Here is a 22857-nt window from a genome sequence, read left to right as displayed (position 1 = left end):
GGTGAAAGTTATTATTGAATAGTAATATCTGAAGATGTGGTGGGGTCATGAGGCCTGTTCATAAAGACACCAGAAAGTGCACACAAATGAGCATATATTGTTAGTGAATGGAGCCCTCAGAGAGCTATTGTGGTGGCTTAACTTATATTATGGCTCACTTTCTGTAATTTAATTCCACTTACAGCAGTTATTGAGATGAGGAATCTCAAATTGAGAGATGCTTCTCTCTCTCTCTCTCTCTCTCTCTCTCTCTCTCTCTCTCTCTCATACATACACACATCAAACCATCAAATGTACTGTTTTTAATGTAAAATATCAACTCTAACATTCTGTGTCTTTTTCTTATTCTAAGATTAAAATTACCAAAAATGTAATAGTTACATTACAAGGACATAGATTTATTCATGGAATGATTATGATGCGGTTGGAAATTCAAAATGTAGTTTGAAAGTAATTTGTATTTTTAGGATTCTGGGAAGGTATTATGAAAACGGGTTTGAATTTATAAGATATGTGTTGTCCAGAAAATCTTGGCTAAAATCTGCCAAATACATTAGCATTTTCCTTTATGCCTTTACCAATCAATGCAAAGTTGAAATAACTTTAAATATTTTTTTTAATTAATGGTGTTTAATCTGCTCAACAAGTAGTTCAAATTGAACTAAATGGACATTCCTATCCGTATTTGAGGAAATATATATATTTGAGATATATATATATATCTTCCTCCCTAGATCAAACTTTCCATATCTGTGAAGATGGTATTTCCACTTTCAATTTTTAAAATACACATTTATGAAGAGGATATATATAGAGATAGATAGATAGATGATAGATAGATAGATGTTGACATTTTCTGAGTATGTTTAGATAGAGTAAAATAATTTTTAGCTTCTTGTTCTCTAGTCATAGTGTTTCTGAGAAAGTCATCTTTAAAGAATTAGAATGTAAAGCTGGATTTTCATAGAACTCCAGAAATGTAATGGTATCTTCTTAAAATCATACAGAAGATTTCATTAATATCTTAGAAAAGGTGAAGAGTGTTTGTTTGTGGCCAGGCAGCGGTGGCGCACGCCTGTAACCCCAACATTCGGGAGGGCAAAGGCAGGTGGAGTTCTATGAATTTGAGGCCAGCTTTGTCTCCAAAGCGAGTTCCAGGAAAGGCACAAAGCTACACAGAGAAACCCTGTCTAAAACAAAACAAACAAAAAACAAAAACAAAAACAAAAAAAGAGTGTTTGTTTGTGGAAAATACTAGGTAGAAAATAAGCACTGTCTTCCTCCAATGACTTTTAAGATATTTTATATTGGAGGGGGGAGAATTTCAGAGGACAATTGTTGGTCAGTTCTCTAATTACCACTTTACAAGTGTTCTGGGGATTATACTCAACTCACAAGACTTGGATGTAAATCATTTAACATACTGTACTAAGTAGTCCCCTGGCCCTTCACACAATCTTCCGTGTAGTTCGATAACAAATAACACATACACATAATATCATGGCCTGGCACAATTAATCCTTACTTACAGTAATGAGAATTTATTTTAATATATGTTTTATATAATATACAAACAGGCTCAGGGAGTTAAAAAGCATGAAAAAATTGAGGGAAAATGTTAAAATAAATCTAAGTCTCGTGTTTAGTTATTAGGAACACAAAATGGTACAAGTACTTTAGAAAACAGATTGGCTGTTCAAAACATCAGCTAGCACACATTCACCATATGGACCCAGCAATCATGACATAGCAATTTATGCAATGGTCATAAAGTTCACATGAGCACATATGTTTGAATTTTTATAATAGATTTGTTCACAATCAACCATGCCTAGATATGATGATAATACCACTCAGTTTGGATACACACACACACACACACACACACACACACACACACACACACACAAACACATACACACACACACATATGTATGTATGTATGTATATCCAAACCTATCCATGTCCTCACAATGGAATAGTGCTTACCAACCAGGAAGGAATTGGTGAATGATAATATAGAAGAAAATAAGTACTTTTCAAATAAGTTATTCTCTCTGCAAGAAATCTGACTCAAAAATAAATTATTCTGTTAATATAGAATTTAAACAAGTATAAACCTACATGAACTTCAACAAAATAGACTGTGCTTTGCCAGGGGTAGGCATAGAGAATGCATTGATTCTTTTGCCATTAGAGGGATTGGGGAATTTGGGGGCGGGTCAAAATGTTCTCTAAACTGATTGTAGTGGTACAAATACATTTATGGAAATATATTTTAATACATATAGGAAAATATATTTAAATAAAAAATGTAGAAAATAATTAAATTCTAGGAAGAAAAAAGATCTATTAAAGAAAAAAAAAGTAACCAAGGAAATTCAAGCCTTTATTAAAGAAAAATGAAAGAGAATTTATGAATACTAAATTAAAGAAGAGGGAAGCTGGTGGTTGTTAATGAGATATGAAAGGGATAATGGTGAGTATGCGAAGCAGTTTAGTGTGTGGACTTCAAGTCTAATTGAGGTCCACACCACAGAGAGCAACATTTTGAGGCTATACTTGACTTGAGGAAAGGCTAATATTTTCTTATGTGACAGTATAAAAAGAACACTCCCTTTCCCAAGTTAAATTCTGGTAAAAGAAAGGTTAGCTACCAAGATGTTTGAGGCTTTTTGAGATTCAATCAAAGCAATATAAGAAATGGTAAAAATTTAGTCTTTCTCTGGCCATTGTGAAACCCTAATTGAGAATATGTTCCAGGTCCCTGATATGTTATCCAAGGTCAACCAACAAGTAGATAATTTGAGCTGACTAGTTTGGAATACTTGAGGAGTTTTTATTTATACTGACATAAGTAATTCACCGTTTCATATAAAGTTGCTATAAACTTCAACTTATATTGGCAGCATAAATATAGTTAATTTAATTACTGTCCGTGTGTAGGTACATTAGCTCATGAGTAAAATGAAAGCATATTAAATGAAAGGAATAGAGGAATAGTTAAGTGTTGGGATGCATCCTGTATGTGTAAAGTACTAGGTTTAACCCCGTGTGTGTGTGTGTGTGTGTGTGTGTGTGTGTGTGTGTGTGTCTGTGTGTGTGTGTGTGTGTGTATAAACTAAAGCTCCCTAGAACATTAATGTTAGAATAAATCTCAAACTAAAGCTCTTATTTTGTAACTAAGGCAATGTGAGTCTAGTAAGTCTCACAGAAATAAAACAACTTCTCTGAATCCACACAGCTGGAGACTAAGCTATAACTAAAAGAAGTCTAAATGTTAAACTTAAATTTCTTCTATTTATTTTAAAGCCTGTTTTCATTGTCTAAAAACTCATATTATATAACAGAAATGCTATAATTCAATTTATAAGTTCATGTAAATCAGTCATAACTGTAATTGTGTGGTACTTTTATTTAAAGTACATAGTTTAGGGGATTTGCCATATAAATGAGCTGTGTGAAAATTACTTCAGAATATTTCCATTTCTTTCACAAGCAATTGCTTATAGTCACTGCCAATTCCTCACCATCCCTCATCTCTAGGGAGAAACATCTTTCTATCTGACTTAGTGGATTTCTCTGTTGCTGACATTTCACATACATAAAATTTGCATGTGTGTGGTTTCATATGATTGACTTTTGTCAATGAACAACATGACATTTTGAAAAACTATCATGCTGTATTAAGTTATAAGAATTTCATTATTTTTAATGGACAACTCAGGATTATATGTGCACAATGCCCTTTATTTATCAATCCAATAGTTAAGGGACATTTTTTATTTTATTTTTCCATATATGAATATTCTTTTTAAATATTCATGAACAAGTTTTCAGTGTTGATGTAGTTTGTAGTTGTAGATATACACCTAGTAATGGAATTACTAGACATATTATATCTCCAAGTTTAATCTGTTCAGAAACATCCATAAGGTGTCCTGCAATAGCATTTAGCATAGTGTGCTATTTTATTTAATCCCAGCCATTTGAAAGAGAATTATTAACATCTTTGTTAATAATTATTATTTAATATTATACCAACCCTAGTCAGTATTTTCATATAGTTTTAATTTAACTTCTTTAAATATATATATTGGATTTTCGAGACAGAGTTTCTCTGTGTAGCTTTGCGCCTTTCCTGGAACTTGCTTTGGAGAAAAGGCTGGCCTTGAACTCACAGAGATCTACCTGCCTCTGCTTCCCGAGTGCTGGGATTAAAGGCATGCACCACCACTGCCCAACTTCTAATAATATAGTTTATAATGACTAAAATAATTAAAAGAGGTCTCCAAGCTAAGATTTTCGTAAATGTAAGTATCTGCCTATGTCTTCTGCCAAAAATCATATAGTTGCAACCATAGCTGAGTCTCTCCATAGTTCATGCTTGGACACTGTATCTCTAAATAGAACTAGGGTGGCTGTTCTCGAACTAACTTTTGGCAGAATTAGGAAGGGACTTTTTGTAGCATGGACATTTGTAAAGAATACAGGTCTCACTGATCATTTGCTGTGACAGAACTAAATAGGCAAAAAGCTCTGAAACCTCTCCATTTTAACTATCTCAATAAACAAAGGCTTTATGGTGACCTACAAAATAGCTTGTGGGTGAAGTAGTAACTCTTTTTCGTGTCTAATTATATTATTCTTTTCACATAAATTCCCCTTTGTTCTTCCGTTCACTGTCAGAGAAGAAATGCGGAGACCAATGACCTTCAAACTAGGACTCGCCAAACTTTAAATACCAATTAAATATTTTCTCATTTTTGTGGATATATGTGTGTATGTGCTCTGTCATACATTAAATATTATTGATATGGTTTGAATATAAAGTAGTCATCCCAGAAGACCCCTGTATTGAAAGGTTTATTTCCTTTAGTGTTCAGAGGAAGGAGAATTTTTGTGTAGTTGTTGGATCTTGACAGCTCTGTCTGTATCAATAGATTACCCCATTGATGGATTAAAATGTTGTACTCATTATTATAAGACAATGGAGCTGATAATGTTGGGTAATGGGTCACTGAGAGCCAGTCTTGTTATTGCCCACTAAACATGCTTCACATCTTTCTATCCACCAGGCAGTAGGTAGCCTCTGCCTCAAATCCCTGCCACATTATTACCCAATGCCCACAAGCAAAGGAACCAGTGACCATGTACTTAGAAGTCTGTACTCTTTCCATCAGCTATCAGTATCAGTCACACCAGTAAAAATATATCACAATAACTAAAGCTTAATTATTCTTTTAATGATTTCCAGGTCTATTTTGATATTATTGAAAAAATATTCACACATATAAATAATCTTATAGACATATTTAACAAAAAAATCTATATTTTCAAGATTTACTACAAAATTGTAATAAAACCACATGGCATAATGTAGCTATATAACCAATGGAACTGATTGGAGAACTCAGAATTAAACTAGTCAGGAGCCATAGAAGAAAGAACTGATTCTATATTTCATTTTAAATTATAAATTTCTATATGATAATGTCAATGGAATGAAAAGATGAGACAGATTGAGAAAAAGATACTTGCAACAAATAATATGTGATGTATAATTGTTTTCCAAAATCAAGCAAGGAACTATTAAAATTCAACATTAAGAATATTGTCTAATTTTTAAAGTGAAATTTGCAACCATTTTGAGAAGAGAGCTTCTAATAAACACTTATAGAAAGCAGTATGTAATGAAATTATGCTCCAAACATATGATTTTGGAAAACTATAAAGAATTATCACAGTGAGATAATACTGCATGCCTACTAGAAAGGCCAACAACACCAGAGCACTGGGAACACCAGGTTCTGAGGAGAATAAGGAGTGGTTACAGTACTCATCTGTTGCTCTTGTGAATAACTTAGCCACACTGTAAGACATTTGAGATTTTGTTATAAAACTAAACATTCTTATAATTTCTAGGAATCATGTTGATTGGCATTTACCCAAGGAAACAGAAGATGTAGCTAGCTCTACATTAATGTCTGTATGTAGGTGTTTGTTGAAACTTTAGTCATCATTTTGAAACTTGGAATCAGTGGAGATACCTTTTAGCAAATGAAAGCATATGGAATATCATATACTATTTTTCAGCAGAAAAAGTATCCATTTTACTAATTCATAACAAAAATAATAGAGAGGGGGCTTGAAAGAGAGCTCAGTTAGTATATTATTTGACATGTAAACTTGAAATCCTGGATTCCATCCTCAAAATTCAAATAAAAACTCTCAGTATGAGGGCTTGCTTTTTGAATTTCAATATTTAGGAAGGGATCTTGCTGTCCATTCATTTGTGTTATTATAATTAGCAAGCTCCAGATCTTAGTGATAGACTCTATCTCTTAAAATTATGGTAGAAGGCTCATAAAGATTGATGTATGAATTTGACCCCTTTCACCCACATGTATGCACCAACATAGGAGACCTTGCACATAAACATAAACCTTTGCATATACACGCATTCACAAATTTTCAAAAAGGGTATGAAGAAACTTACATTCTCATTATTTAGTGAAGTGATCCAATCTGATACATTCATGCTGTATGCTTCCAAATGAAGGACACCCCAGGAAACCCCAAATTATAGATTCAATAAAAAGGTAATTGTTTGCCTGAAGTTTGGAGAGAGGAAGGAGTCAATGCAGACAATAGAGAATTTCACAGACAAGGAACGTACCCTACACTATAATACTATGATTGATAAAAATCAATATACAAGTGCCCAAACTTATGGGATGTAGAACACCAGGAGTCAACCTTAATTGGAAAATAGACTTTGGGTGATCATATGTCAAGGTGAGTTTATTAAACGTAGCAAATGCACCAGAGTTGTTATTCATAATAAATGAGACTCCAAATGACTTTATATAGCTCATTCCCATAAAAATGGCATGTTTCCTTGAAAGTACAGAAAAAATATTCTGAATGATAAATGAGAACTATAAATGTGTGTGCATACAGAGTTTCTAATGGATCACTGTCAAGAAATTATGTTATTTCAGAAGGATGGGAAGTGTAACAATGTGTAATTATCCAATAGGAAGTACCAATCTTGCACACAAAATTCCTGATTGTCTCTTTCCCTATTACACAGTACTTTAATTCACATAAAGCATCAATCTAAAGATAGCACATTCCTTATACACCTCCAATAGTCACTGAACTCCTCAAATGCTCGGTACCTTTCTTGCTTTTCAAAGGTATCCATGTTTCTGAGAAGAAGCTCTTAACTTGTTGGCGGGTATTGCTTCTATGTCTTAGAGGTGCTGTGGCCACATTTATCTTCTTTTTCACTGAAGTTGTATAACCAAGAACTGTCACGCCCACCTATAATAATCTATCCATAATTGTGTTAAGGGCTGGAATGCAACTCCAAGTCCCCACTCTCTGTTTTATTCTCACTGTCTCTGGAGGGTAAGATGGAGAGGAATACAGTCAGGAATTCATTGAACCAGGAACATGTCAATTTTTTCTACAATACCATAAATTTGAAATGTAGTTTCCAAATCCCTTAGGCCTATGATTAGAAATTAGAGATTAATAAGGATTGACATCAAAATTTTGCAAAGAATCTGTAATTATGTGTGAACAAATGAACAGGAGGGAAACTTGAAAAGAGGCCAATAGATTATGAGGACAGTTAGACTTTTCCAAAAATTACACAAAAAATGTTTCCTATTTCATTTTCCAAAACTAATAAAGCAGTTCTCTACTGGAAAGAAATCCAGTGACAGTACATATGCAGGTTTACTGCCTGTCACTAACATGTGACACCCACACACACTCCAAGCAGACCAAGGCTTTGTGTTTTTGATTGCTATGAACTGTTATTAAATGTGAAAAGGCTGAAATGCATGAATAATAGCTATTAATTATCACAATTTATTAAATGAATAAAGGCAGCTGGGACCCCAGTCTATCCCTGACACTGCACAGATGAAACCATAGATGAATTCAGGGGGGGAAAGGTTATTTGTAGTTGCTTTGTAGAGCTTTTATTAAAATTCAATGCTTTGTTTTCCTATTTTTGTTATTTGTAGATGAACTTTCCCTCCCCAGAGTGCTTACCAGTTTCATATTTACAAAAAAATACAGAAAGATCAACCAATCTTACATTTCCCTAGTCCCTGCTTAATATTCTTTATATTCTAAATATTCTTAAATTACAGTGGATGGATATAAGTTCTTGGTTTAAAAAGGCTTTATTTGTAAACTGGTATTACTACATTTTTTATTAATACTTGGATTGGATTTTACAGAATATTCTGTAGGTAGGTGGAGACAAATAAGAACTAGAAGCTTTAATTTATATATTTAGGAACAAGCAAAAACACACATGTATAAATCAATAATTAAAGAAAGAAGATATATATTTGAAAGAGAAAGAAGGGATAGGTGGGAAAGGTTGGGGAAAGAAATGAAGTAGGGGGATGATGTAATTATGTTTTAATATAGAAATATTAATATTTAGAAAAGAAATGCTAGGATGATTCATACTACCACAGAAACAGTTGCTCAACCATGTACATTGTTGCTTATTTGTAATAGCCAGAAGTTGAAAACAACCTAGATGTCCCTGAACAGATGAATGGAAAAGAAGATGTGATACATTTACACAATGGAGTATTAATCAGCAGTTTAAAAATAGAGAACAATCATTAAATTAATAAATAAATATATGAAACTAGAAAAAAAACCATCCTTAGTGATATACCTCAGACCTAGAAAAAGAAATATGGTATGTATTAGCTTGTGTCAATTTAAGTCAATGATAACCAAGCTACACTCTGTAGAACTAAAGAAGTTAGGTACAGAGTAAGGATGAGTAGGAACAGATCTCATTAGAAAACTTGTGGATGGATGGAGGGATGAAATGGAAGGGTCAAGTTGGGAGGGGTAGGAAAGAGGAGGAGAAGGAAGAGAATACAAGGAGAGACAGTTAAAATTAAGGTGTTTGAAGGGTAGGATGGAAGCCTACTACAGTGGAAACTTACTAATATATACATAGATAAAGACTATCTAAATGATATTTCCCAGTAACAAGGGAGAAAAAGTCCCAACTGGCCATTTCTTGTCACCAAACAAAGTATCCAGTACCACTATTAGATTATATCTAATTGAGTTATTGGTCAAAAAAATACCATGGGAATCCCCGAACAGCACAGGCAGTTCCTCTCTACAAACTGGCAGCAAGACCCTGTTGCTGAAGACAGCACCTAGAAACATCATCAAAGTTGGAGATGTTACCTACAGAAAAGTCTTTACCCCAGCATGCTAGTATCTTTTATGCAGGATATTACTCTGCATGCTAACAAGAGAAAATCATCAACCTCACCTAGCCACAAAATCTTTAATATACAGTAATGTCCTGCCTGCAAGATATGCTACTGCAATGGTGGCACAAAACTTGTGGAAGTAACCAACCAATATCTGATTTGTCTTATTGCCACTCCATGAGATGGAAACCAAATCTAATACTGTTTGGGTGACCAAGAACCTGAGACTAGACAGCCAGAGACAAAATACTACATTTCCAAATAAATAAACAAATAATAAATACATACTTTAAAGTAGTAATAAAATGACTCCCAATGACAGTTTGTTATACTCATAGATCAGTGCCTTTCTCAGCCACCATCAAAGAAGACTCCCCTTGCAACAAATGGAAACAAATATAGACCTACAGCAAAATATATGTGCAGAGAGTGAGAGATCTTGGAACAGTTCGATGTCTCTTCAAATCCTTCCCTTTTGGGCTCAGGAAATCTTATGGAAGAAGAAGTGGAAAGAGTATGCAAGCCAGAGGAAAAGAAGGACACCAAGAAAACATGGCCCTTTAAATCAGCAACAGAAACTGAGACAATATTCACCAGACCTGTCCAGCTCTGCACCAGGTCACTTGAATGTATATTAAAGGCTTCCAGTTTAGTGTTGTTCTATGGGAGTACTGAGCATGCAAATGAGTAGCTGTCTAATTCTTGTACCTTCTCTTAAGTTCTTTTCCATATGTTTGTTTTGTCCAATTCCAATGAGATAGTTTTTGCTTTATCTTATATCTTATTTTATTTTTATCCCTTAAAGTATGTTCAGTTTTTGTACAACACAGGAAAGGATGGGATTCAGATATGAGCGAAGGTGAGGAAAAACAAGGAATGATAGAGGAAGGGAAACCATAATCAAGGTATGATAATTGAGAAAACAATCTATTTTCAGTAAAAGGAAAAATAAATAAATGCTCAGTTCTGTTTAAAAGTTGCCCCTCATTAATCCCACATGATATTACTTTCCAAATTATCTCATGAAACTATACTTATGATAGTTTTTTAGTTTGATGTTTACCAATGTTCTGTCAAGCAATCTCATCATTTTTCTTCTCAAATATATTATTATAATAGCACTGACAATTCAGAAAAATGGAAAGTTATGACAAAAACAGCTAAATTCAAGTCAAAATTATTCACTGTAAGAATATGTTAGGATTTTAAATTCTTTTTTTCTTATTGAGGGTTTGTGTGTGTGTGTGTGTGTGTGTGTGTGTGTGTGTGTGTGTATGTGTGTGTGTGTGTATGTGTGTGTGTGTGTGTGTGTGTGTTATATTCTGATCACAGTTTCCCCTACCCATACTTTTCAAGATCTTCCTCATTTCCTCATCTATCCATAGCTACTCACTCTTTTTCTCTCTTTTTAGAAAACAAACACATCTTATTTATCCATTCTTCAGTTGAAGGGCATCTAGGTTCTTTGCAGGTTCTGGCTATTGCAAACAATGCTGATATGAACATAGCTGAGCAAATGCCCTTGTGGTATGATTGAGCATTCCTTAGGTATATGCCCAAGAGTGCTATAGCTGGGTCTTGGGGGAGATGGATTGCCAGTTTTCTAAAAAAGTGTGCCATATTGATTTCCAAAGTGGCTGTACAAGCTTGCATTCCCACCAGCAGTGGAGGAGTGTTCCTGTTGCTCCACATCCTCTCTATCATAAACTGTCTTCTGTGTTTTTTATTTTAGCCATTCTGACGGGTGTAAGGTGGTATCTCAGAGTCATTTAGATTTGCATTTCCCTGATGATTACAGATGTTGAACAATTCCTTAAATGTCTTTTAGCCATTTGTGCTTCCTCCCTTGAGAATTCTCTGTTTAGCTCTATAGCCCATTTATTAATTGGACTGTTGGGCATTTTGATGTCTAGTTTCTTTTTTTTTTATTATGTGTTTTAATTTTATACATCAGCCATGGGTCCCCCTCCTGCCCCATGCCCACCTTCCCCCCAGCCCCTCCCCTCCATTCCCATGTCCTCCAGCATCAAGACACCCCTGGGGATTCATTTAAACCTGGTGGATTCAGTACAGGCAGGTCCTGTCCCCTCCTTCCAGGCTGAGTATGTGTTAGTTAGATCAGGTCCTCTGGATAAGTGAGACAATTGAATAGCTTGATGTCTAGTTTCTTGAGTTCTTTATGTATTCTGCATATCAGCTTTCTGTCAGATGCGGGGTTGAAGATCTTTTCCCATTCTGTAGGCTGTTGCTTTGTCTTGTTGACCATGTCCTTTGCTCTACAAAGCGTCTCGGTTTCAAGAGGTCCCATTGATTGATTGTTTCTCAGCAGAGAAAAACAATGACATCATGAGGTTTGCAGGCAAATGGGTAGATCTAGAAAAAAAAATCTTCCTGAGTAAGATAACCCAGACTCAGAAAGACAAACAAGGTATGTACTCACTCATAGGAGGAAGGCCTGATGCACCCTGTGACTTTGGTGTTTTCCACTCCTACTTGCTTTTAGAATGTTTCCACTTCATTTTCTACTTATTTTCCTCAGCCCTGAGTCAAGGGTGTTGATTGATGAAGATATCCCATTAAGGACTGAGAAGTTCAAGGCCCTGCATTCTCTGTACATTATCCAGTTGTGGGTCTCTATGTTAGTTTCCATCTCCTGCAGGAGGACAGTTTACTGATGTTGGCTTAGTGAAAGATTGATCTATAGCACACTGTTATTAGCAATCATTCTATTGCTATATTCTTCTAGTAGAAAAATAATATTTGCTTTCCCCTAAGTTCATGGCTTAGGTAATCTCAGGTTGCTGACTGCTGTGGGATAATGCTGTTGTATAGTGATATTTTATTTGTACTGAAATGTGATTTTATTTGTGTAGTGCCCTGGAACTCTCAAGTTGGGTAACTGTGCCCTGCTTGCCTGACCTTGACCTTGATGTCCTCCCTATGCTGATTCCCTGCCAGTATCCACCATCCTGAATGCTTAAGGGAAGTTCTTTGTTTGTGTATCCTGAATTTGGTGTAAACAGCTTAGATGCAAGAATGTAGAACATTCAGTAGCAAACTTCTGCCCTCCAGGGGTTCTTCCATTGTGCTGTAAGCCTGTATTTAAGGTTCCCTCCCTTCTTCAATAAATGGCATTCGGAATCCCCTGGCATGATTGACCCGCTGTCTTTTGTCTCTGTTTTTCGATCCACAGCCCCTCGCTTGGACATGGTAAATGGGTGGTGGTAGCACTGGTGCTACCGCAACATATTTGTATATTAATTAAGTTGTCTTGGGGTCAGAGCAAGCCATAGCAGAAGCTGGGTGGTGGTGGTGCATGCCTTTAATCCCAGCACTTGGGAGTCAGAGGTAGACATGATCTCTGTGTGTTCAAGGATACAGCCAGCATGGCAACACACACCTTTAATCTCAATACGAACCATAGAAGACCTGGAGATCTGTACAGACAGGCAGTGATGAGGAGGCCATGTGGTTGGGTTTACAACCAATGAGAAGGCAGAACAGAATGTCTTTAAAAAAGATAGGACACAGGAAGCAGGTCTCTTGTGGAGAAGAAAGACAGAGCAGCAATGAAGGGTAAGGTTTTCAGCTCTCAGCTATTGCTCTGACCTCTTGGCTTTTAACTCTGCAATTGGCTCTGTGTTTCTTATTTAACAAGATGGTACATCTACACTGTTGTACACTGGTTTAATAAAACACTGATTGGCCAGTAGCTAGTCAGAATGTATAGGTAGGGTGAGCAGACTAAAAGAATGCTGGGAAGAGGAAGAGCAGAGTCAGGAGTTGCCAGCCAGACACAGAGGAAACAAGATGTGAAGACAGAACTGAGAAAAGTTACCAAGACACTTGGCTAAACATAAATAAGAATTATTGGTTAATTTAAGTGAAAGAGCTAGTCAGTAATAAGCTTGAGCTAATGGCCATACAGTTTGTAAATAATATAAGCCACTATGTGTTTACTTGGGTCAGAAAGGCTGCAGGACCAGTGGGTGAGAGAGATTTGTCATGACTGGGCCAGGTGGGACACAGGAAAACTTTCAGCTACATTTGACCACTCAAGCAGTGTTAGGCATGGGTTTCATCTCATGGAGTGGGTCTTACATCCAATCAGATTATGGTTGGTTACAACAGTAACCTTTGTGCCACTGTTACAACAATATTATAGTAGGACAGACACATATGATCGAGGAAATTGGCTCAAACCAGTTGCCAAGGCATGCACATAACATACTTCCTTATAAGCCAACCTGGAGTCACCTAAGCAACAGGTGCTGTCAGAGTTCTTGATCATTATCAGCATTCCTGATTGTGCCCAGCCAATGAGTGATGACCATACAATGCCACTAGATTGGAACACAGCTTGGATGATGGGAGGACGGTAGACAAGGCCTTCACATTACTTGAATAAACAAGTCTGCTGTTTGCCTTCAACTGACTCCTGGTGTCTGTGTTGTTAATGCTGCACCTTCTCACCCACTCCCCCAAGGGAGCCTTTAGGATCCAGCAACATCTGGCACCTGAACATGGGGCTTCTGTTACTTTCTTTTTCACAGTAGATTCTGATCTTCTCCCTCCCTTCACTCCAGGTGCTTGACAGCGCCCCCTAAGACAGTATGTGTCAGTGAGAAGGGCCCTCAGTTTTGTGTTCTTTTGGTTCCTTTGTCAGGTGAACATTGAGACCCCCATTGCTAACCTTCTTCTGTGTTGTCTGTCATGTTTTTCTGCCAGTCCAGTTAGGAAGGCACATTTTTTTATGCTTTATTTCTCCCTGCACCTCCATGTAAGTATTGACTTCTAAGGAGGTGGAACTAAGGTTCAGTCCCCAAACACCATCCCTCACCAGGAGACAATGTGTGGGCATATACCTGTGGCCTAAAAACCCACAGAAGTCCCCCACTAAGCATAAGACATAAGGGTACAATACAAATTTGACTATCATCTTCTCTCTGACTGTTGTTTGCATGTTGTTTTCCTCCAAAAGGTGGGTAATCTTTTCATCAACCCCACCCCTTCCATGGCAGATATTTCTACAATATCTGATGAGGAGTAGACAGACAGTTTGAGCCCCACAAAATCTGGCAAGGAGAATGTAGCTGTCATTAAGTCAATGTGCTACTCCCTGCTCTGCTGTACCACCACCATGGGCAGACAGATATGCCTCTGCTGAAGTATTCTTGGGGCAATCTACCCCAGTACCTGCCTGCCTTAGGAGATGATTACTCTCCCAAAGTGCCAGCCATCTTACAACCCTCACACCCTGACCCACTGTCAGTCCATAGGCCCATAAAAGCCTTCCCAGTCAATGTGAGACCAAATGCTGATGCCTAGCCCTGGATTTCTACCCCAATAGTTGATCTTTCCCTCATCTGAAAGGCAGACAATGAGGCAGGCCCAGATTCCCCCTACTTTCAGCAGGTCCTTGCTCAACAATCCATGCAGTTACAAACTTATTTCAATTGGTATCCTTTGCTTAAAGCTGTGTTTGAGCCTGCAATCTTTCTCAATTGAATATCAGCCTATGATAATCAGGCAGAATCCCAGGCCCAGACTAACATTATATTTAACATCCTAGTGACCTATGATATGCTCACAAGGCATGGTTTATGTGTCTATCCTTTGCACCAGGCACAAATTGGCTTGAATGCCTATTTTTAATAGGTCTCAGATGTAGGCCTCAAGGCCCTCAGAGCCTGTATGCCCCAGGAGTCCTCAGCTTACTTTCCTAATCTTATCCAACAGTCAGGGAAGCTCCTCACCACTAGTAGAGCACAGAGTAGATGTGGGCCCCATTAGAGATATGTTGATTAAACAGCTGACCTGGGAAGGGATCAATGACGAAACCTATAATGTGATTGCAGCCCTATGAAATAAGGACATGCATAAATGGGTGCAGGCCATCAGAGATTTTGACGCCAGCACCAATCCCATTGCCTCTCTTACCACCTCCCTGCATACTCTCCTATCTGACAGGCAGCCTGCTGATGACACTCCCAAGGGCCCCCAGGTAGGTAGAACTTGCTGTGCATATGGCAAACCAGGTCATTTTTGGTGTGAATGCCCCTAGTCAAAACCTATGACTCAATGCCCCAGATGCAATAAGGTATTTCACTGGGAAAAGAATAGCGGGTCACAGCTGCCAAAATATCAGCCCCTTTAAGTTCCCTTTTTGTCTCTAACAAGAAAATAACAAGTCTCTAAGAGATAGCAACATGATAAAATAAAATAAAAATCATCACATTGAAATTAACTGAACACAACAAACCAATAGAGGGAAAGGGGTCCTATCAGCAGGCACAAGAATAAGAGATCCACTCATTCACAAACTCAAGAGTCCCATAAAAATACTAAACTGAAAGCAATAATATATATATGCAAAGGACCTGATGTAGATCCATGTAGGCCCTGTGCTTCCTTCTTGAGTCACTGGGAGTTTATATGAACTTTTCTCAGTTGATTTAAAGTGCCTTGTTTTCTTGGTGTCCTCTATCCCCTCAGGTTCTTGCACTCTTTCTCTCTCAACTTCTGCAGGATTCCTTGAGCTCTGAGAGGAGGGATTTGATGGAGCTATTCCATTTAGAGCTGTGTATCCCAAGGTCTCTCTCTCTCTCTCTCTCTCTCTCTCTCTCTCTCTCTCTCTCTCTCTCTCTCTCGTGTGTGTGTGTGTGTGTGTGTGTGTGTGTGTGTGTGTGTGTGTGTGTGTGTTGTGTCTGGCTGTGGGTTTCTGTAATATTTCCCATCTACTGCAGGAGGAAGCATCTCTGATGGTGGCAGAATGATGAATTGATCTATAAGTATAACAGAATATAATTAAAACTACCATTAGAAGTCATTTCATCACTATTTTTTCTTTTTGCAAGACCAGTAATATTTGGTTTTATCCTAGGTCCCTGAGCTATCTAGTCTTTGGTTCTTCCTCATTCAATCAGTGTAAGTATGGATTCCATCTCATGGAGAGGGCTTTAAGTCAAATCAGACATTGATTGGTCACCCACACAAGCTTTGTGCTACCATTGCTCTAGCATATTTTGTAGGCAGGACATCACCAGACTCAAGAATGTAGGTGTGAAGACTATATAGACACCAACTCAACCTCTCCATCTTCCAGTTGTGTGTGTGTTATTTTCAACAATGAGGTGTTGCTGGCAGTTTGTGGCAACTAACCTGCTGTCTTGGGAACAGCCTGTGTTGTTCAGGAATATTTATGGGATCCCTTTGGCCAGCTACTCAATTGGATGTAACACAGTCCCATCACTGGAAAAGGAAGCTTCATTTGGTGACAAGAGATAGTGAGTTGGGACTCTGACTCCATAATTATTTGGAGACTTCATTAGTATTGTCTCCATATATCTTAGGATGTTTCCGCTGAATTGTTTCCTTACCACCCCTCAAAAGCCCCTCAGTTCTATCTATCTCTCCATCTAATCTTTCCCCCAGCCTCATAGCCCCTCTCCCTTCCCACCTGATCTTCCCATTCTGTCTCCTCCCACCCCAAATCCATCCTTAAAGTTTATTCTATTTCCCTTTCAAAGAGATCTATGTCTTTCCCTGTCCCTATACTTAACATCTCTGGGTCTATGGATTATAACTCAGTTTCCATTTATTTAACAGACAATATCCACTTATATGTGGATATATACCGTACTAATCTTTCTCTGGATCTAGGTTACCTTACTCATGATTATTATGTTCTAATTTGTAAAGCTCAACAATTGTCATAAGTGAACATTTCATTTTGGGAGTTGATATTTAGAATATCTAAATGATTAGAATGTAGAAACCTGCATGTTTTGAATGACTGTTTCAACCCATGCCTATTTTTATTTTATTGTATTTTTTATTTTATAATTTAATTTAATTTAATTTTACATATCAGCCATGGATTCCCCTGTCTTCCCTCCTCCTGTCCCCCTTCCCAGCCCACTTCCCATTCCCATCTCCTCCAGGGCAAGGATTTCCCTGGGGATTCAGCTCAACCTGGTAGATTCATTCCAGGCAGGTCCAGTCCCCTCCTTGCAGGCTAAGCAAAGTGTCCGTGCATAGGCCTCAGGTTCCAAAAAGCCAGCTCATGCACTAAGGACAGGTCCTAGTCCCACTGCCTGGGTGCCTTCCAAACAGTTCAAGCTAATTAACTGTCAAACACCCTAACTGTCATGCTAGAACTCTCATCCAATGACTGATAGAAGCAGATGCAGAGATCCATGACCAGGACCCAGGTGGATCTCCAGGAGTCCAATTGATGAGAAAGAGGAGGGATTGTATGACTGAGAATTGTTGAGACCATGCTTTTTTTTTTTTTGAGACAAGTTTTCTCTGTGTAGCTGTTTTTTTTTTTTTTTTTTTTTTTTAAACTGTACATTATGATAGTGCCTGTGGGTCATAATGTAGAACTGATGAACAGGAAAATGAATGTGGGCATTGGTATATACTCTAGGAGACATTCCAAGAGAACTCCTGAGATTTCTACTATTAACTGGCAGTGTCTAGCAAAACTTCAACATTCTAAAATCTGTCCTTAAGGAAATATAATCTTACATACATTAACGTGTTTCTCTTTTTCCCTCTTATATTCTTTCTCTTTCCTTCTTTCTTTCTTCCTTGCTTTCATGCTTTCTTTCATCTTGAACTACTTAACATCACTGGTAAAATTTAGAAATACAGTCATTAAACTCTATGAACCTATTTAATATGGTTAAATCAGAAATCATAACCACAACATCCACAGACTTTGAAATGGTGAGGAATCAGTAATCTTTTCTATTCTGGAGTAAAATGGAGTCTGCAAAATGGAATGATAATGCATGTGTGCTCTGTGGTTTCAATGATGGGAATCATGAATATGTCTATTTAATTATTAGGAACACACAATTATTACAGTCATAACTAAGTAGTTAAGTATATTTCTCTGTTAATTTAGAAATTTTAAAATAGAGAAAAATATATCTCTAAAAAGCATTTAAAATGCTTACATGGGTATTATTTTATACATGTTTGATTTTGTTTTGTTTTCATTTTAAACTCAACTTATAAAACTTCATTTGGCAACAGTGAATTGGATGAATGAGATGCAGAAATGATATTTTCCTATGTTAGGGAAAGACATAATCATGAGCTACATGATCCTATTTGAGAAAACAATTCCTTAGAGCAATGTATATGCCAGGTTCTTCACTCATATGTACTGTTAATTCCTTTCTAATCCATTTATTATCAGACTCCCAAAATGGATTTATATGCTTAATTAAATTTCTCAGACATTTGAAAGAAACCAGAAGGAATATAAGAAATTCTGACTTTGATTGAAGTAGAGAAATTGTCAAAATCAAAGCAAGTAAAACAATAGGAATGTGTTTTCAGATGGAAAATGACAAGACTATTGAAAAATTACTGAGACATTTTGAGACTGAAAAACTCTACTATTCATATTCTATTAATTGACACCAATGTTAGTGCCAGTGTCCACCTCAAGTATTGAAGTCCCCCACAAGTAGAGACAGAACAGCCATGCTAAGGGAGAGTCCTGGAACTATCTCACTGTTCCATAGTTATTTTCAATTTCTGAAATTTCAATGACCACCACCAAACAGGACAACTAAAAACTGGTTAAGCAGTAACAAAACTGCCAAACTTTTTTAAGAAGGGAAAAAGTAAGCATCTTCTAGTGAATTTTTTATTTTCTTCCTTCCTTCCTTCCTTCCTTCCTTCCTTATTTATTTATTTTTACAGCATCATATTTTGGAAATTAATTGGAAATCTAGATGCAGGCATGTGAGTCAGATTCTCAAGTACTGGGATTTCACTGTGGGCAGTGATTTTTTTTTAATTAATTTTTTTCATTCATTTTACACACCAATCAAAGATCCCCCTGTTCCCTCCTCCCACCCTCCCCCACAACCCACCCCCCACTCTTCCCCACAAGAAGGCAAGGCCTCCCATGGGAGACACATCCAGTAGACGTAAGTCCAAACCTTTCCTCCTGTCTCAAGGCTGCTTGAGGTGTCCCATCATAGGTAATAGGCTCCAAAAACCCATTCATACACCACAGATGGATTCTGATCCTACCACCATGGGGCCCCCCAAGCATATCAAGCTATACAACTGTCTCACCATGCCTAGGACCTAGTCCAGTCTCATGCAGGCTCCACAGCCATTGATCTAACTTTAATGAGTTCCCACTAGTTTGGTTTGGTCATCTCTGCAGGTTCCCCATCATGATCCTGATGCATTTGTTCATAGAATCCCCCTTTTCTCTCTTTGAATGGACTCCTGGAGCTCTGCTTGGTGTTTGGTTGTGGATATCTATATCTGCATCCCTCAATCACTGGAGAGAAGCTCTATGATCACAGTTAGGGTATTCACTGATCAGATCACTGGGGTAAGCTGGTTCAGTTAAGGAACCCTCTCCACTGTTTTCAGTGGTCCAAGTTGGGGTCATCCTTTGGGATTCCAGGCAACTTTTCTAGCACTGGGTTTCTCTCTATCCCCATGATATCTCCCTCTATCATGGTATTTCTTTCATTGCTTTCACCCTCCATCGCTGTTCCAGCTTGACCATCCCATTACCTTAGGTTCTCATCTCCTAACCCCTACCCTCCATTTCCCAAACCTCATCCCCAATTTATTCATGGAATCACATCTATTTCCCCTTCCCAGGGTGATCCATGCATCCCTCTTTGTGTCTTCCTTGTTAACTAGCTTCTCTGGAGTTGTGGGTTGTAGTCTGGATATTCTTTGCTTTACATTTAGTATCCACTTATGAGTAAGTACATACCATGTTTGTCCTTCAGAGTCTGGGTTACCTCACTCAGGATGATATTTTCTAGTTCCATCCATTTGCCTAAAAATTTCATGATGTCATTGTTTTTCTCTGCTTAGTAGTACTCCATTGTATATATTAACCACATTTTCTTAATCTATTCTTAAGTTGAGGAGCATCTAAGTTGTTTCCAGATTCTGTCTACTATAAATAATGCATAATTATAAATAATCAATATGTGTTCCCTGTGGTATGATTGAGATTTCCTTGGGTATATGCCAAAGCATTGTATAGCTGGATCTTGAGGTAGACTGATTCCCAATTTTCTGAGAAACTGCCACACTGATTTCCAAAGTGACTGTACAAGTTTGTACTCCTACCAACAGTGGAGGAGTGTTCCCCTTGCTCCATATCCTCTCTAACACAAGCTGTCTGCAGTACTTTTGCTCTTAGCCATTCTGACAGGTGTAAGATGGTAGCTCAGATTTGTTTTGATTTGCAGCTCCCTGATGATTAAGGATGCTTAGCAATTCCTTAAATGTCTTTTGGCCATTTGAAAAATTCTTCCTTTGAGAAATCTCTGTTTAGCTCTATAGTCTAATTTTAATTGCATTGTTTGTAATTTTGATATCTAGTTTCTTGAGTTCTTTATATATTTTGGAGATCAGCACTCTGTCAGATGTGGGGTTGGTGAAAATATTTTCCTATTCTGTAGGCTGTCATTTTGTCTTTTTTACTGTGTCCTTTGCTTTAAAGATGTTTCTCAGTTTCAGGAGGCCCCATTTATTAATTGTTGTTCTCAGTGTCTGTGCTACTGCTATTATATTTAGGAAGTGTTCTCCTATGCCAATGCATTCAAGAATATTTCTTATTTTCTTTCTATAAGGTTCAGTGTAATTGATTTTATATTGAAATCTTTGATCCACTTGGACTTGAGTTTTGTGCATGGCAATGAATATGGATCTATTTGAAATCTTTTACATGTAGATGTCCAGTTATGCCAGAATCATTTGTTAAAGATGCTTTCTTTTTTCCATTGTACAGTTTTGGCTTCTTTGTCAAAAATCAAGTGTTCATAGGTGTGTGGGTTAATGTCAGGGTCTCCAATTCAATTCCATTGGTCCACATGTCAGTTTTTATGCCAACACCAAGCTATTTTTATTGCTATAGCTCTATAGTAGAGCTTGATGTCAGGGATGATGATGCCTCCAAAATGGCTTTGTTGTACATGATTCTTTTAGCTATCCTGAGTTTTCTGTTTTTCCAAATAAAGTTTAATTTTGTTCTTTCCAGGTCTGTGAAGAATTGTGTTGGTATTTTGATGGGGATTGCATTGAATATGTAGACTGCTTTTGGTAAGATTGCCATTTTTACTATGTTAATCCTATCTATCCATGAGCATGGGGAATCTTTCCATTTTTATGATATCTCCTTCAATTTCTTTCTTCAGAGACTTAAAGTTCTTGTCATACAGGTCTTTTACTTGCTTAGTTAGAATTACCTACCCCAAGGTATTTTATACTATTTGTGGATATTGTGAAGGGTACTATTACTGTTTTCTTTCTCAGCCCATTTGTCATTTGTATATAGGAGGGCTATTGATTATTTTTGAGATAATCTTATATCTTACATGATTACTGAAGGTGTTTATCAGCTGTCAGAGTTCCCTGGTAGAAATTTTGAGGTCACTTTTGTATACTATCATATCATCTGCAAATGGTGAAAGTTTGACTTCTTCCCTTTTTTTGGATCCCCATGATCTCCTTTTGTTGTCTTATTGCTCTAGCTAGAACTTCAAGTGCTATGTTGAATAAATATGGAGAAAGCAGACAGCCTTGTCTTGTTCCTGATTTTAGTGGAATCTCTTTGAGTTTCTCTCCATTTCATTTGATTTTGGCTGTTGGCTTGTTATAAATTGCCTTTATGATATTTAGGTATGTTCCTTGTATTCCTTATTTTTCCAAGACCTGTATCACAAAAGGGTGTTGTATTTTGTCAAAGGCCTTTGCATCATCTAATGAAATGATCATGTGTATTTTTCTTTCCGTTTGTTTATATGGTGTATTACATTGACAGAGTTTCATATGTTGAACTGTCCTTGCATCTCTGGGATGAAGCCCACTTGATCATGGTGGATAATTATTTTGGAGTGTTTTTGGAGTCAGTTTGCCAATATTTTATTGAGTATTTTTGCATCAATGTTCATGAGGGAGATTAGTCTGTAATTCTCTTTCTTTTTTGCATCTTTGTTTGGCATGGAAAGCAGAGTAATTGTAGCCTCACAAAAAAGTCTGCCAGAGACTCTGGCCCTGTAGGCTGAAGATGAATGCCCCAACATTGCAAAGGAACTTTGGGTGAGTGTCCAGGGAGTCAGATGTCTCTATCATTTCTAGAAGTTTGGGAGTTGCTTACAATGTACTTTCTGTTTACTTAGATAATATTATATCTTTCTGGGGGTGGAGTTGAAAACTAGATAGTTATAATTATAGTTTCCCTTAGTTATGATAAAATGTAAATTAGATATAAAATTTAAACTTATAAATATAGGATAGATGATAGAATATTTTCTTTAATTTTACCAAATACAAACATACTATATATTGTAAATCTTGCTTGATAACTGTTTTATTATATATAATTTTACTATGTTAAAGTTAAAACCTTCCTTTTTTATTAGACAGAAAAGGGGAAGTACTGTGAGATGTCTTTTTGTATGCTGTGAATCTGTTCTGCTCTCATTGGTTGATAAACAAAGCATTTTGGCAATGGCGATTTAGAATAAGGTTAAGTAGTACATTCAAACTAAAGACAGAGATGAAGGGTGGA

This window comes from Onychomys torridus, chromosome 3 (assembly GCF_903995425.1).
Source record: "Onychomys torridus chromosome 3, mOncTor1.1, whole genome shotgun sequence".
In the NCBI taxonomy this organism is placed as follows: domain Eukaryota; kingdom Metazoa; phylum Chordata; class Mammalia; order Rodentia; family Cricetidae; genus Onychomys; species Onychomys torridus.
This window is presented reverse-complemented; position numbering follows the sequence as displayed.